This window comes from Patagioenas fasciata, chromosome 1, assembly GCF_037038585.1.
Source record: "Patagioenas fasciata isolate bPatFas1 chromosome 1, bPatFas1.hap1, whole genome shotgun sequence".
NCBI classification, from domain to species: domain Eukaryota; kingdom Metazoa; phylum Chordata; class Aves; order Columbiformes; family Columbidae; genus Patagioenas; species Patagioenas fasciata.
The window spans coordinates 215,372,109-215,385,584 of NC_092520.1; the positions used below are offsets into that span (position 1 = coordinate 215,372,109).

General features: G+C 60.0%; 1 protein-coding gene across 2 annotated transcripts in view; it reads right to left on the bottom strand.

The window, feature by feature from the left end:
* Positions 1–13,476, bottom strand: part of SHANK3 (SH3 and multiple ankyrin repeat domains 3) — a 410,126-nt gene that overhangs the window by 35,859 nt on the left and 360,791 nt on the right. The gene's annotated exons all lie outside the window — the stretch shown is intronic.

The following is a 13,476-nucleotide window of genomic DNA, read 5'->3' on the forward strand; positions in this document are numbered from 1 at the left end:
TGCTCTCCTGAGGATGCTCCAGCTCTCCTGAGGGTGCTCCAGCCCTCCTGAGGATGTTCCTGCTCTCCTGAGGATGCTCCAGCTCTCCTGAGGGTGCTCCAGCCCTCCTGAGGGTGCTCCAGCTCTCCTGAGGATGCTCCAGCCCTCCTGAGGATGTTCCTGCTCTCCTGAGGGTGCTCCAGCTCTCCTGAGGGTGCTCCAGCTCTCCTGAGGATGCTCCAGCCCTCCTGAGTGTGCTCCAGCTCTCCTGAGGATGCTCCAGCTCTCCTGAGGGTGCTCCAGCCCTCCTGAGGATGTTCCTGCTCTCCTGAGGATGTTCCAGCTCTCCTGAGGGTGCTCCAGCTCTCCTGAGGATGCTCCAGCCCTCCTGAGGGTGCTCCAGCCCTCCTGAGGATGCTCCAGCTCTCCTGAGGGTGCTCCAGCTCTCCTGAGGATGTTCCTGCTCTCCTGAGGATGTTCCAGCTCTCCTGAGGATGTTCCTGCTCTCCTGAGGATGCTCCAGCTCTCCTGAGGATGTTCCTGCTCTCCTGAGGATGCTCCAGCTCTCCTGAGGGTGCTCCAGCTCTCCTGAGGATGCTCCAGCTCTCCTGAGGGTGCTCCAGCTCTCCTGAGAGTGCTCCAGCCCTCCTGAGGGTGCTCCAGCTCTCCTGAGGATGTTTCAGCTCTCCTGAGGATGTTTCAGCTCTCCTGAGGATGCTCCAGCTCTCCTGAGGATGTTTCAGCTCTCCTGAGGGTGCTCCAGCTCTCCTGAGGATGCTCCAGCCCTCCTGAGGATGCTCCAGCTCTCCTGAGGATGTTCCAGCTCTCCTGAGGGTGCTCCAGGTCTCCTGAGGGTGCTCCAGCTCCCGTCCCTCCACCAGCCGTGCAGACCTGAGGTCACCCAGCTCTGGTGCTGCCCAGCAGAGCCAGCAGCCAGCACCAAGGAACTGGGTCAGGACATGGCGGGTGCTACAGCTTTGCCCCAACTGGCCGCTCTGCCGGCTCCGGCACTTGCTGATCGGGGCTGGCCAGGTGAGACAGCTCCGTGTCGAGCCCTCGGAGGATGCTCCTCACCCTTGGCAGTGTCCTTGGAACTCATGCAGACCCCTCAGCAGATGTTCCTCACCCTCAGCAGATGTTCCTCACCCTTGGTGGATGTTCCTCACCCTCGCAGATGTTCCTCACCCTCAGTGGATGTTCCTCACCCTCGCAGATGTTCCTCACCCTCAGCAGATGTTCCTCACCCTCAGCGGATGTTCCTCACCCTTGGTGGATGTTCCTCACCCTCGCAGATGTTCCTCACCCTCAGTGGATGTTCCTCACCCTCGCAGATGTTCCTCACCCTCGGCAGATGTTCCTCACACTCGCAGATGTTCCTCACCCACAGCAGATGTTCCTCACCCTCAGCAGATGTTCCTCACCCTCAGTGGATGTTCCTCACCCTCAGTGGATGTTCCTCACCCTCGGCGGATGTTCCTCACCCTCAGCAGATGTTCCTCACCCTCGGCGGATGTTCCTCACCCTCAGCAGATGTTCCTCACCCTCGGTGGCTGTTCCTCACCCTCAGCAGATGTTCCTCACCCTCAGTGGATGTTCCTCACCCTCGGCAGATGTTCCTCACCCTCAGCGGATGTTCCTCACCCTCAGCGGATGTTCCTCACCCTTGGCGGATGTTCCTCACCCTCGGCAGATGTTCCTCGCCCTTGATGGATGTTCCTCGCCCTCAGTAGATGTTCATCACCCTCGGCAGATGTTCCTCACCCTCGGTGGATGTTCCTCACCCTCGCAGATGTTCCTCACCTTCAGCGGATGTTCCTCACCCTCGGCAGATGTTCCTCATCCTCGGCAGATGTTCCTCACCCTTGATGGATGTTCCTCACCCTTGGCGGATGTTCCTCACCCTCGGCAGATGTTCCTCGCCCTCGGTGGATGTTCCTCACCCTCGGCAGATGTTCCTCACCCTCGGTGGATGTTCCTCACCCTCGCAGATGTTCCTCACCCTCGGCAGATGTTCCTCACCCTCAGCGGATGTTCCTCACCCTTGGTGGATGTTCCTCACCCTTGGCAGATGTTCCTCACCCTCAGTGGATGTTCCTCACCCTCGGCGGATGTTCCTCACCCTCAGTGGATGTTCCTCACCCTCGGCGGATGTTCCTCACCCTCGGCGGATGTTCCTCACCCTCAGTGGATGTTCCTCACCCTCAGTGGATGTTCCTCACCCTCGGCGGATGTTCCTCACCCTCAGTGGATGTTCCTCACCCTCAGTGGATGTTCCTCACACTCTCAGATGTTCCTCACCCTTGGCGGATGTTCCTCACCCTCGGTAGATGTTCCTCATCCTCAGCAGATGTTCCTCACCCTCAGCAGATGTTCCTCACCCTCGGTGGATGTTCCTCACCCTCGACGGATGTTCCTCACCCTCAGTGGATGTTCCTCACCCTCGGCGGATGTTCCTCACCCTCGGCGGATGTTCCTCACCCTCAGTGGATGTTCCTCACCCTCAGTGGATGTTCCTCACCCTCAGTGGATGTTCCTCACCCTCAGTGGATGTTCCTCACACTCTCAGATGTTCCTCACCCTTGGCGGATGTTCCTCACCCTCGGTAGATGTTCCTCATCCTCAGCAGATGTTCCTCACCCTCAGCAGATGTTCCTCACCCTCAGCGGATGTTCCTCACCCTCGACGGATGTTCCTCACCCTTGCAGGTGTTCCTCACCCTCGGTGCATGTTCCTCACCCTTGGCGGATGTTCCTCACCCTCGGCAGATGCTCCTCACCCTCGCAGATGTTCCTCACCCTCAGCGGATGTTCCTCACCCTCGGTGGATGTTCCTCACCCTCAGTGGATGTTCCTCACCCTCGGTGGATGTTCCTCACCCTTGGCGGATGTTCCTCACCCTCAGTGGATGTTCCTCACCCTTGGCGGATGTTCCTCACCCTCAGTGGATGTTCCTCACCCTCGGCGGATGTTCCTCACCCTCAGCAGATGTTCCTCACACTCTCAGATGTTCCTCACCCTCGGCAGATGTTCCTCACCCTCAGCAGATGTTCCTCACCCTCGCAGATGTTCCTCACCCTCAGTGGATGTTCCTCACACTCTCAGATGTTCCTCACCCTCGGTAGATGTTCCTCACCCTCAGCAGATGTTCCTCACCCTCGGCGGATGTTCCTCACCCTCAGTGGATGTTCCTCACCCTCGGTGGCTGTTCCTCACCCTCGGCAGATGTTCCTCACCCTCGGTAGATGCTCCTCATCCTCAGCAGATGTTCCTCACCCTCGGCAGATGTTCCTCACCCTTGATGGATGTTCCTCACCCTTGATGGATGTTCCTCACCCTTGGCGGATGTTCCTCGCCCTCGGCAGATGTTCCTCGCCCTTGATGGATGTTCCTCGCCCTCAGCAGACGTTCCTTGCCCTCGGCGGATGTTCCTCACCCTCGGCAGATGTTCCTCACCCTCGGCGGATGTTCCTCACCCTCAGTGGATGTTCCTCACCCTCGCAGATGTTCCTCACACTCAGTGGATGTTCCTCACCCTCGCAGATGTTCCTCACCCTCAGCAGATGTTCCTCACCCTCAGCGGATGTTCCTCACCCTCGGTGGATGTTCCTCACCCTCGCAGATGTTCCTCACCCTCAGTGGATGTTCCTCACCCTCGCAGATGTTCCTCACCCTCGGCAGATGTTCCTCACACTCGCAGATGTTCCTCACCCACAGCAGATGTTCCTCACCCACAGCAGATGTTCCTCACCCTCAGCAGATGTTCCTCACCCTCAGTGGATGTTCCTCACCCTCAGTGGATGTTCCTCACCCTTGGCAGATGTTCCTCACCCTCAGCAGATGTTCCTCACCCTCAGCAGATGTTCCTCACCCTCGGCGGATGTTCCTCACCCTCGGTGGATGTTCCTCACCCTCAGTGGATGTTCCTCACCCTCAGTGGATGTTCCTCACCCTCGGCGGATGTTCCTCACCCTCAGTGGATGTTCCTCACACTCTCAGATGTTCCTCACCCTTGGCGGATGTTCCTCACCCTCGGTAGATGTTCCTCATCCTCAGCAGATGTTCCTCACCCTCGGCAGATGTTCCTCACCCTCAGTGGATGTTCCTCACCCTCGGCGGATGTTCCTCACCCTCAGTGGATGTTCCTCACACTCTCAGATGTTCCTCATCCTCGGCAGATGTTCCTCACCCTCGGTGGATGTTCCTCACCCTCGACGGATGTTCCTCACACTTGCAGGTGTTCCTCACCCTCGGTGCATGTTCCTCACCCTTGGCGGATGTTCCTCACCCTCGGTAGATGTTCCTCATCCTCGGCAGATGTTCCTCACCCTCGGCAGATGTTCCTCATCCTCGGCAGATGTTCCTCACCCTCGGTGGATGTTCCTCACCCTCGACGGATGTTCCTCACCCTCGACGGATGTTCCTCACCCTTGCAGGTGTTCCTCACCCTCGGTGGATGTTCCTCATCCTCAGCGGATGTTCCTCACCCTCGGTGCATGTTCCTCACCCTTGGCGGATGTTCCTCACCCTTGGCAGATGTTCCTCACCCTTGATGGATGTTCCTCACCCTCGGCGGATGTTCCTCACCCTTGGCAGATGTTCCTCACCCTTGGCAGATGTTCCTCACCCTTGATGGATGTTCCTCACCCTCGGCGGATGTTCCTCACCCTCGGCGGATGTTCCTCACCCTTGGCAGATGTTCCTCACCCTTGGCAGATGTTCCTCACCCTCGGCAGCGCCCCTGGAACCCGTGCGGGCCCCTCGCTGCCCCACGCTCTGTGGAATCCCCGCCTTTGCTTCTCTCTGGAACTCCGTCCATCGGCTCAATTTGGTGCTCAGCTGGTACGCAAGGACCTTTAACAAGGTGTTCTCTGAACTGTGCTGCTGTGCTATTGTGCTCTCCTACCCAAACCTTCCGCTACTCGTTCCTACAGCGACAGCGAGTTCTGTGCACTACAGTCTTTGTGACACAAATCTCCTCGCTGACGTTTAAACGTGATCACACAGGCAAAACGAAACCTCTCCCCGAACAGGGAGAAGCAGCTGTTTGTAGTTAAGCAGGAGAATAATCATTGCTGAGTTTTATTTACTGTCTGTGCAGGACGTGGTTCTGCTCAGGGAGTCTCTGAATCCGAACCAAGGCAACCAGGAGTCCCCGGGAGCAGCCGACACCTGATGTCCTGCTGAAGCACTCAATGTACGGACGGGGAGCGGCTGGACCCTGCACAGACCCCCAAAGCACAGGAGCACAGCCGCACAGAGACCCGAGTGACAGCGGCCACAGGGACAAGCGTCCTCTGCGAGGGGACGGACCGGCTACGAGACCAGTGAAACCGTCCTGGCAGCTTGGAAACGTGGAGAGAGACGCTATGTGAGTTCATCTAAAACACACGGTGCTCCTTCAGCCAGTTCCACTCCTACCGGCTGAAATGTTAACAGTTAATTACTTGTCGTAAAGACGTTCATTCTTCACTTCTATCCGAACACTTGCTGGTTGCTAAATGCTGCGGTGGGTGATGGATGGACAGACCTGGGCCCAGGGGATGGACAGACCTGGGCCCAGGGGATGGACAGACCTCAGCCCTGGGGATGGACAGACCTGGGCCCAGGGGATGGACAGACCTCAGCCTCAGGGATGGACAGACCTCAGCCCCAGGGATGGACAGACCTTGGCCCAGAGGATGGACAGACCTCGGCCCAGGGGATGGACAGACCTCAGCCCAGCGGATGGACAGACCTCAGCCCAGCGGATGGACAGACCTTGGCCCAGAGGATGGACAGACCTCGGCCCAGGGGATGGACAGACCTGGGCCCAGGGGATGGACAGACCTCAGCCTCAGGGATGGACAGACCTGGGCCCAGGGGACGGACAGACCTCAGCCCCAGGGATGGACAGATGCGGTCCCAGGGCAGGATCAGCCCAGGGCCCAGGGCACGCTCAGGCTGCAGAGGAGCCCGACCAGCTCCTGCGGCACGTGGAGCCGTTCTCCACCATGCAGAGGCAGCTGAGGACGCCGAGCAGCTCTGCCCAACGCGCACTGCACATGGAAAGTGTCGGGGGACGCGCCGCGGCCAGGCTGACACAGCACAGCACGGAGAAGGCGGCTCCTTGGGCCCGCAGCACCTCGGCGAGATCGACAACCCAGCACCTGCCGCTCCGCGTCGCAGGAACACGCACAGCGGCCGCCCTGGGGCTGCCCGACCAACCTGGAACCCCGTGCGCTGCTCCAGGTTCCGCAGAGCGCCGGGGACGAGGGGCTGAGCGGGGAGAAGAGGGGGCACCGCCTGTCACCCACGGCACGGCAGCTGCTGTGACCCCGCTGTGCCTGCTCCGTCCCGCACGTGCGCACCTGGAAGACTGAACCTCAATGACAAATAACCAGACGCGTCCCTTTGCCGCCTGCCGTGCAGATCTTGTCTCAGCTTTGTTCAAGCAGCGTGAACTGCGTCTCCATCGCAGTGGGGCATGTGTGCTTCCTACAAAGAGCAACGAGGCCTCACCAGGATAAACCACAGAGGCGGGCACAGGCAGGAATAAAGAGTTTGAGCCGCAGTGGAGCCTCCAGTGACCAGCAAGGACCAGTAAGAACCCATCTCTGAGCGCCTGGCGTCGCGGCTCTGCAACGGGAGCAGCTCTGGCGCGTGCCCGGAGCGCGGCTGGCGATGCCACAGCCTCATGGCAACCCCGGCCACCCACGGCGAGCACCGCGCTGTTCATCACCGGGGAAACGCAAAAACGCTCCGTGACGCTTTTGTGCTTCTGGGCCTGTTGCCATAACAGCCTGAATCCCCGTGAGAATCTAACTCTGTGCGTTAATTTGGGCTGGCTAACGAGGCGGCTCCTCCAGAGCACACCCGGCCGTTCCCAACCTCACTGTCCCCACACGGGGATGGCAGAGCAGCTCCCAAAGCCACCCTGAGTCATTGCACAAATGTGCAAGGGAGTCGAAAGCGGGTGAGCATCAGTGTCCTTGGGTTCCAGGAGCACAAAGCAGGTGAGCATCACATCCTTGGGTTCCAGGAGCACAAAGTGGGTGAGCATCACACCCTTCGGTTCCAGAAAGCAGGTGAGCATCACATCCTGGAGTTCCAGGAGCACAAGGTAGGTGAGCATCACATCCTTGGGTTCCAGGACCACAAAGCAGGTGAGCATCACACCCTTGGGTTCCAGGAGCACAAAGTGGGAGAGCACCACATCCTTGGGTTCCAGGAGCAGCCAGCAGAGCGTGTGCCACCCACAGCCCACGTGGTTCCCATGCACACCAGGACACGCCACGACAGCCCGCGTGGTTCCCACGCACACCAGGACACGCCACGACAGCCCGCGTGGTTCCCACGCACACCAGGACACGCCACGACAGCCCGCGTGGTTCCAATGCACACCAGGACACGCCACGACAGCCCGCGTGGTTCCCACGCACACCAGGACACGCCACGACAGCCCACGGGGTTCCAATGCACACCAGGACACGCCACGACAGCCCGCGTGGTTCCAATGCACACCAGGACACGCCACGACAGCCCGCGTGGTTCCAATGCACACCAGGACACGCCACGACAGCCCATGGGGTTCCAATGCACACCAGGACACGCCACGACAGCCCGTGCGGTTCCAATGCACACCAGGACACGCCACGACAGCCCGCGTGGTTCCCACGCACACCAGGACACGCCACGACAGCCCGCGTGGTTCCAATGCACACCAGGACACGCCACGACAGCCCGCGTGGTTCCAATGCACACCAGGACACGCCACGACAGCCCGCGTGGTTCCCACGCACACCAGGACACGCCACGACAGCCCGCGTGGTTCCAATGCACACCAGGACACGCCACGACAGCCCGCGTGGTTCCAATGCACACCAGGACACGCCACGACAGCCCGCGTGGTTCCCACGCACACCAGGACACGCCACGACAGCCCGCGTGGTTCCAATGCACACCAGGACACGCCACGACAGCCCGCGTGGTTCCAATGCACACCAGGACACGCCACGACAGCCCGCGTGGTTCCCACGCACACCAGGACACGCCACGACAGCCCGCGGGGTTCCAATGCACACCAGGACACGCCACGACAGCCCGGTGTGGTTCCAACGCACACCAGGACACGCCACGACAGCCCGCGTGGTTCCCACGCACACCAGGACACGCCACGACAGCCCGCATGGTTCCAATGCACACCAGGACACGCCACGACAGCCCGCGCGGTTCCCATGCACACCAGGACATGCCACGACAGCCCGCGTGGTTCCAATGCACACCAGGACACGCCACGACAGCCCGCCTGGTACCAATGTGCACCAGGACACACCACGACAGCCCGCATGGTTCCAATGCACACCAGGACACGCCACGACAGCCCGCCTGGTACCAATGTGCACCAGGACACGCCACGACAGCCCGCGTGGTTCCAATGCACACCAGGACACGCCATGACAGCCCGCGTGGTTCCAATGCACACCAGGACACGCCACGACAGCCCGCCTGGTACCAATGCGCACCAGGACACGCCACGACAGCCCGCGTGGTTCCCACGCACACCAGGACACGCCACGACAGCCCGCGTGGTTCCCACGCACACCAGGACACGCCACGACAGCCCGCGTGGTTCCAATGCACACCAGGACACGCCACGACAGCCCGCCTGGTACCAATGTGCACCAGGACACGCCACGACAGCCCGTGTGGTTCCAATGCACACCAGGACACGCCACGACAGCCCGCGTGGTTCCCATGCACACCAGGACACGCCATGACAGCCCGCGTGGTTCCAATGCACACCAGGACACGCCAGGACAGCCCGCGTGGTTCTAATGCACACCAGGACACGCCACGACAGCCCGCGCGGTTCCAACGCACACCAGGACACGCCACGACAGCCCGCGCGGTTCCAATGCACACCAGGACACGCCATGACAGCCCGCGTGGTTCCAACGCACACCAGGACACGCCATGACAGCCCGGCGTGGTTCCAATGCACACCAGGACACGCCATGACAGCTCGGCGTGGTTCCCACGCACACCAGGACACGCCACGACAGCCCGCACGGGCTCGGGAGGGCCGCGCTGGGGACCGTGGTGGCTCTGCAGGCTCACACGTGTTTTGAGCTTGCAAGGCTGAGCAGATGGCGCAGCAGCGATCTTGGAAGCCTGACAGAGGTTTCCTTTCCGTCAGCCTCCCCACCGCAATGCATCTCTTCTCTTCACATTTTGCTGGAAATATTTCTGCCGTCCTGCTCTTTGGAGCCGGCTGAGGGTTCATCACCTTTGTCTCAAGAAATCTTCAGATGCAAACACGAAATGCTTTGACCTTTCGTCACAAGCCTCTGGGAGTGCAAACCAGCTGTGGAACATGCGAATTGCTCAGAGGATTTCTTCACCAAGAACCCAAGCCAAGCAGCCAACCCCTGTTTATTTTTCATCTAGTTCCTTGCTTTTAGTAGTGGTTTTTATCACGGAGTCAACTGATGTATGCAAGCGTGTGAGCCTGTCGCTGTGGGTGTGAAACGACAGCTCAAGAAGGGCTTCTAAAACAAGCCAATTGCAACCCAGTTTCTCCCGTTGGGCTGTTTTCTATTCCAGCTCCTCTGGAACGGCACAGAAAGGAGCTGTTTCCAAGAGTGCTGCTGCACGGCTCCTGGTGCGCGCTGCGGCCGGGGAACTGGGAACAGGACCCGCTGTGCCCCCTGCGCCCGGAGCCGCTCCCGCTGGGTGCGGACAGACACACGTCACCTGGGACTGAGCACAACCAACAGCTACGTGGGATTCGTTCCTGTATTTATTGTGGGGTTGTTCCTGGATGCTGCGCTTGCGGCAGCTGCAGCCGCTTCTGCTCAGAACAGAGCAGCTCCGGGTCGGCTCATCCTCCCCGGTGCACATTAAATCTGTTTCTGGTCCCCGTGCGGCTGTAACGCTGGGAATCGCGTGCTGAACAGAACAGGCGTACACGGGACATCACAGCCCCGCGAGCAGATAAACCCTGCACACAACAACCAAGTGTGCAGGTGTTGAAAGCCTGCGAACCGCACAGCCCCTGCGCGCAGCTCTGCACAGAGGCTTCTCAGGGAATGGCACGAGTGTCGCACAACGGGCATCGCACAACGAGCATTGCACAATGGGCATCGCACAATAGGCATCGCACAATGGGCGTCACACAATGGGTATCACCAAACAAGCATCGCACAACGAGCATCGCACAACGGGCACCGCACAACGAGCATCGCACAACGAACATCACACAATGGGCATCGCACAATGGGCATCACAAAATGAGCATCACACAATGAGCATCGCACAATGGGCACTGCACAACGAGCATCGCACAATGAGCATCGCACAACGGGCATTGCACAACAGGCATTGCACAATGGGCATCGCACAACGAGCATCGCACAATGGGCATTGCACAAGGAGCATCGCACAATGGGCACTGCACAATGGGCATCGCACAACGGGCATCGCACAACAAGGTGCAGGTTTAGAGGGACTTCCCAAGTCGCTGACTCCGCTTTCGCCAGCCAAAGGAGCTCCTCACGCACAGGTGTGTCGTTTTTAGTGAATGTTTCCAGTTTCTGATCTGCTACGGGTGAAAATGCTCTTTCACACTACAGATCCCCTCCGATATGATTTCCAGCTGTTCGTGGCTTGACTGAACCTCAACAACTTCTGCTCAGCAGCATTTTCCAACCGCCCTCAGGCACGAAGCGCAGGTCCAGGGCGCAGTCTGCACCACGAGCGGGCAGCGGGGCGCCCGGCGGTCACTGCCGCTCCCCACGGCAACGGCACCCGCGCAGGACTCGCCTCTCAGACCCAGACATCACACACACCGCGGTCCAAGCGCCCGTTTCCCCTGCTCGCTGCGGAGGGTTCATACAATCATAGAATGCCAGGGGTTGAAGGGCCCTGGAAAGCTCATCCAGTGCAATCCCCCCGGAGCAGGAACACCCAGCTGAGGTTCCACAGGAAGGGGTCCAGGCGGGTTTGAATGTCTGCAGAGAAGGAGACTCCACAACCTCCCTGGGCAGCCTGGGCCAGGCTCTGACACCCTCACCCCCAACAAGTTGCTTCTCATATTCAAGTGGAACCTCCTGTGTTCCAGTTTGCACCATTGCCCCTTGTCCTGTCACTGGTTGTCACCCAGCAGAGCCTGGCTCCATCCTCCTGACACTGCCCCTTTCCATATTGATCCCCAGGAATGAGTCCCCCCTCAGTCTCCTCTTCTCCAGCTCCAGAGCCCCAGCTCCCTCAGCCTTTCCTCATACGGGAGATGCTCCACTCCCTCCAGCATCTTGGTGGCTGCGCTGGACTCTCTGCAGCAGTTCCCTGTCCTTCTGGAGCTGAGGGGCCACAACTGGACACAATATTCCAGGTGTGGTCTCCCCAGGGCAGAGCAGAGGGGCAGGAGAACCTCTCTGACCTACTGACCACCCCCTTCTAACCCACCCCAGGTACCATTGGCTTCCTGGCCACAAGGGCCCAGTGCTGGCTCATGCTCACCCTGCTGTCCCCAGGACCCCCAGGTCCCTTTCCCCTACACTGCTCTCTAATAGCTCATTCCCCAACTTACACTGGAACCTGGGGTTGTTCCTGCCCAGATTCCAGACTCTACACTTGCCCTTGTTCTATTTCATTGAATTTTCCCTACCCAGCTCTCAGCCTGTCCAGGTCTCTGATGGCAGCACAGCTTCCAGTGTCACCACTGCTCCCAGCTTGGTGTCACCAGCAAACTTGCTGACAGTCACTCTCTTCCCTCATCCAAGTCATTGACGAACATATCGAGCAGTACTGTCCCCAGCACTGCCCCGTGGGGCACTGCACTGGATCCAGGCCTCAACTGGACTCTGCCTCATTGACCACGACTCTCTGGCTCCTTCCCTTCAGCCAGTTCGCAGTCCAGTTTGTGGCACCTCAGTGCGATGGAGACGCCTGCGCTGTCACCACGTGTGGCAGGGTGAGAGGAATCCCCCCCTGCACGCGCTGCTGAGCCCTTTGTCCACATTGGACCGTCCCGCGGGCCCTTCTGCTCCGTCCGGCCCGCGGCGGGTGCTGCTGCGCCCCCCGGCCCCCGGCAGCAGCTCCGCTCCCTCCCCGCCACGTACGTCCACAGCCTCGCCAGGGATGAGCAACCAACTCCTGCCCACGTTCGCCTCCAACGCGGCGCGCGGCGCCTCATCAGCTGCCGGGCCCCGGCTCTATTTCGGTTCCGCAGTCACGGGAGCTGCTGCCCGCGGGTTCGGGGTGGGACGGCAGCTCTACCAACGCGCGGTGCGAGCCCCTCCGGCGCCCACTCGCTGCTCGTGTTCCTAGGATCAGCTCTCCGAGTTTGTTTTGCGGATCGATCGCACACACACGTCTGATCATCTCTCGCTCTCTGCCGCTCAGCGCAGCCTCGGTGGGACCAGGGCTGCCAGCTGCCCCCGTGCAAACACAAACGCGAGGCACGCACACAGCAATTCTGTGGCTCTGTACGCTGAAAAGCACATTTTGCATACTAACCCTTGCACTTTTCAACCGGTTTTTACATCCTTGCTAGGACTGTGCTGCTCTCAGCTGCAGCCTGAAGCAGAACTTACTTTCTATTCATTTATTTTGTGTGTTAACCACACAATTTGTTTTGGCATCGCCATTGCTATCAAATGGTGCCTGGGGATTGCCTACAGTGAACACTTGTCACACGGCACACGGCTTTTGTCCCCACTCCCCTTCCTCCTGCCCTCAGCCCCTCCATGTGAGTGACAACGCGCTCACCCAGCTCCGACCCGCACGCCCTCAGACCCGCTGCCACCACGGCTCCGTGCCACCACTGCTCAGAGTCACCAGGCTCGGTGTCACCATGGCTCAGTGTCACCATGGTTCGGTGTCACCAGGCTCAGTGTCACCACTGCTCCGTGTCACCACGGCTCGGTGTCACCCCTGCTCAATGTCACCAGGCTCGGTGTCACCACGGCTTGGTGTCACCACTGCTCAGTGTCACCAGGCTTGGTGTTACCATGGCTCAGTGTCACCACAGCTCGGTGTCACCAGGCTCAGTGTCACCACTGCTCCGTGTCACCACGGCTCGGTGTCACCACTGCTCAGTGTCGCCAGGCTCGGTGTCACCAGGCTCGGTGTTACCACGGCTTGGTGTCACCACTGCTCAGTGTCACCAGGTTTGGTGTCACCAGGTTTGGTGTCACCACGGCTCGGTGTCACCAGGCTCAGTGTCACCAGGCTCAGTGTCACCACTCGGCTGACACCCAACGGCACACAAACCCGGAGGGGAAGATGAGACCCCACACTGCCGCTGTGTCACCCGCCCCACTCTGCTCTGCCTCCTCCTGCCACCTCCAGCACATTTTCGGTTTTAGCTGCACCACGAACCTCCTGGGATGGGCTCTGCAGACCCCAACAGCCCTCGGATGAGCGTCACCTGCTCCACCACCACAGGCTGTTGCCACTCATGGCTCCAGGCTCAGCTCCCTGCACGCCCAGCCCAGCATGGGCAGACAGAACATCACCC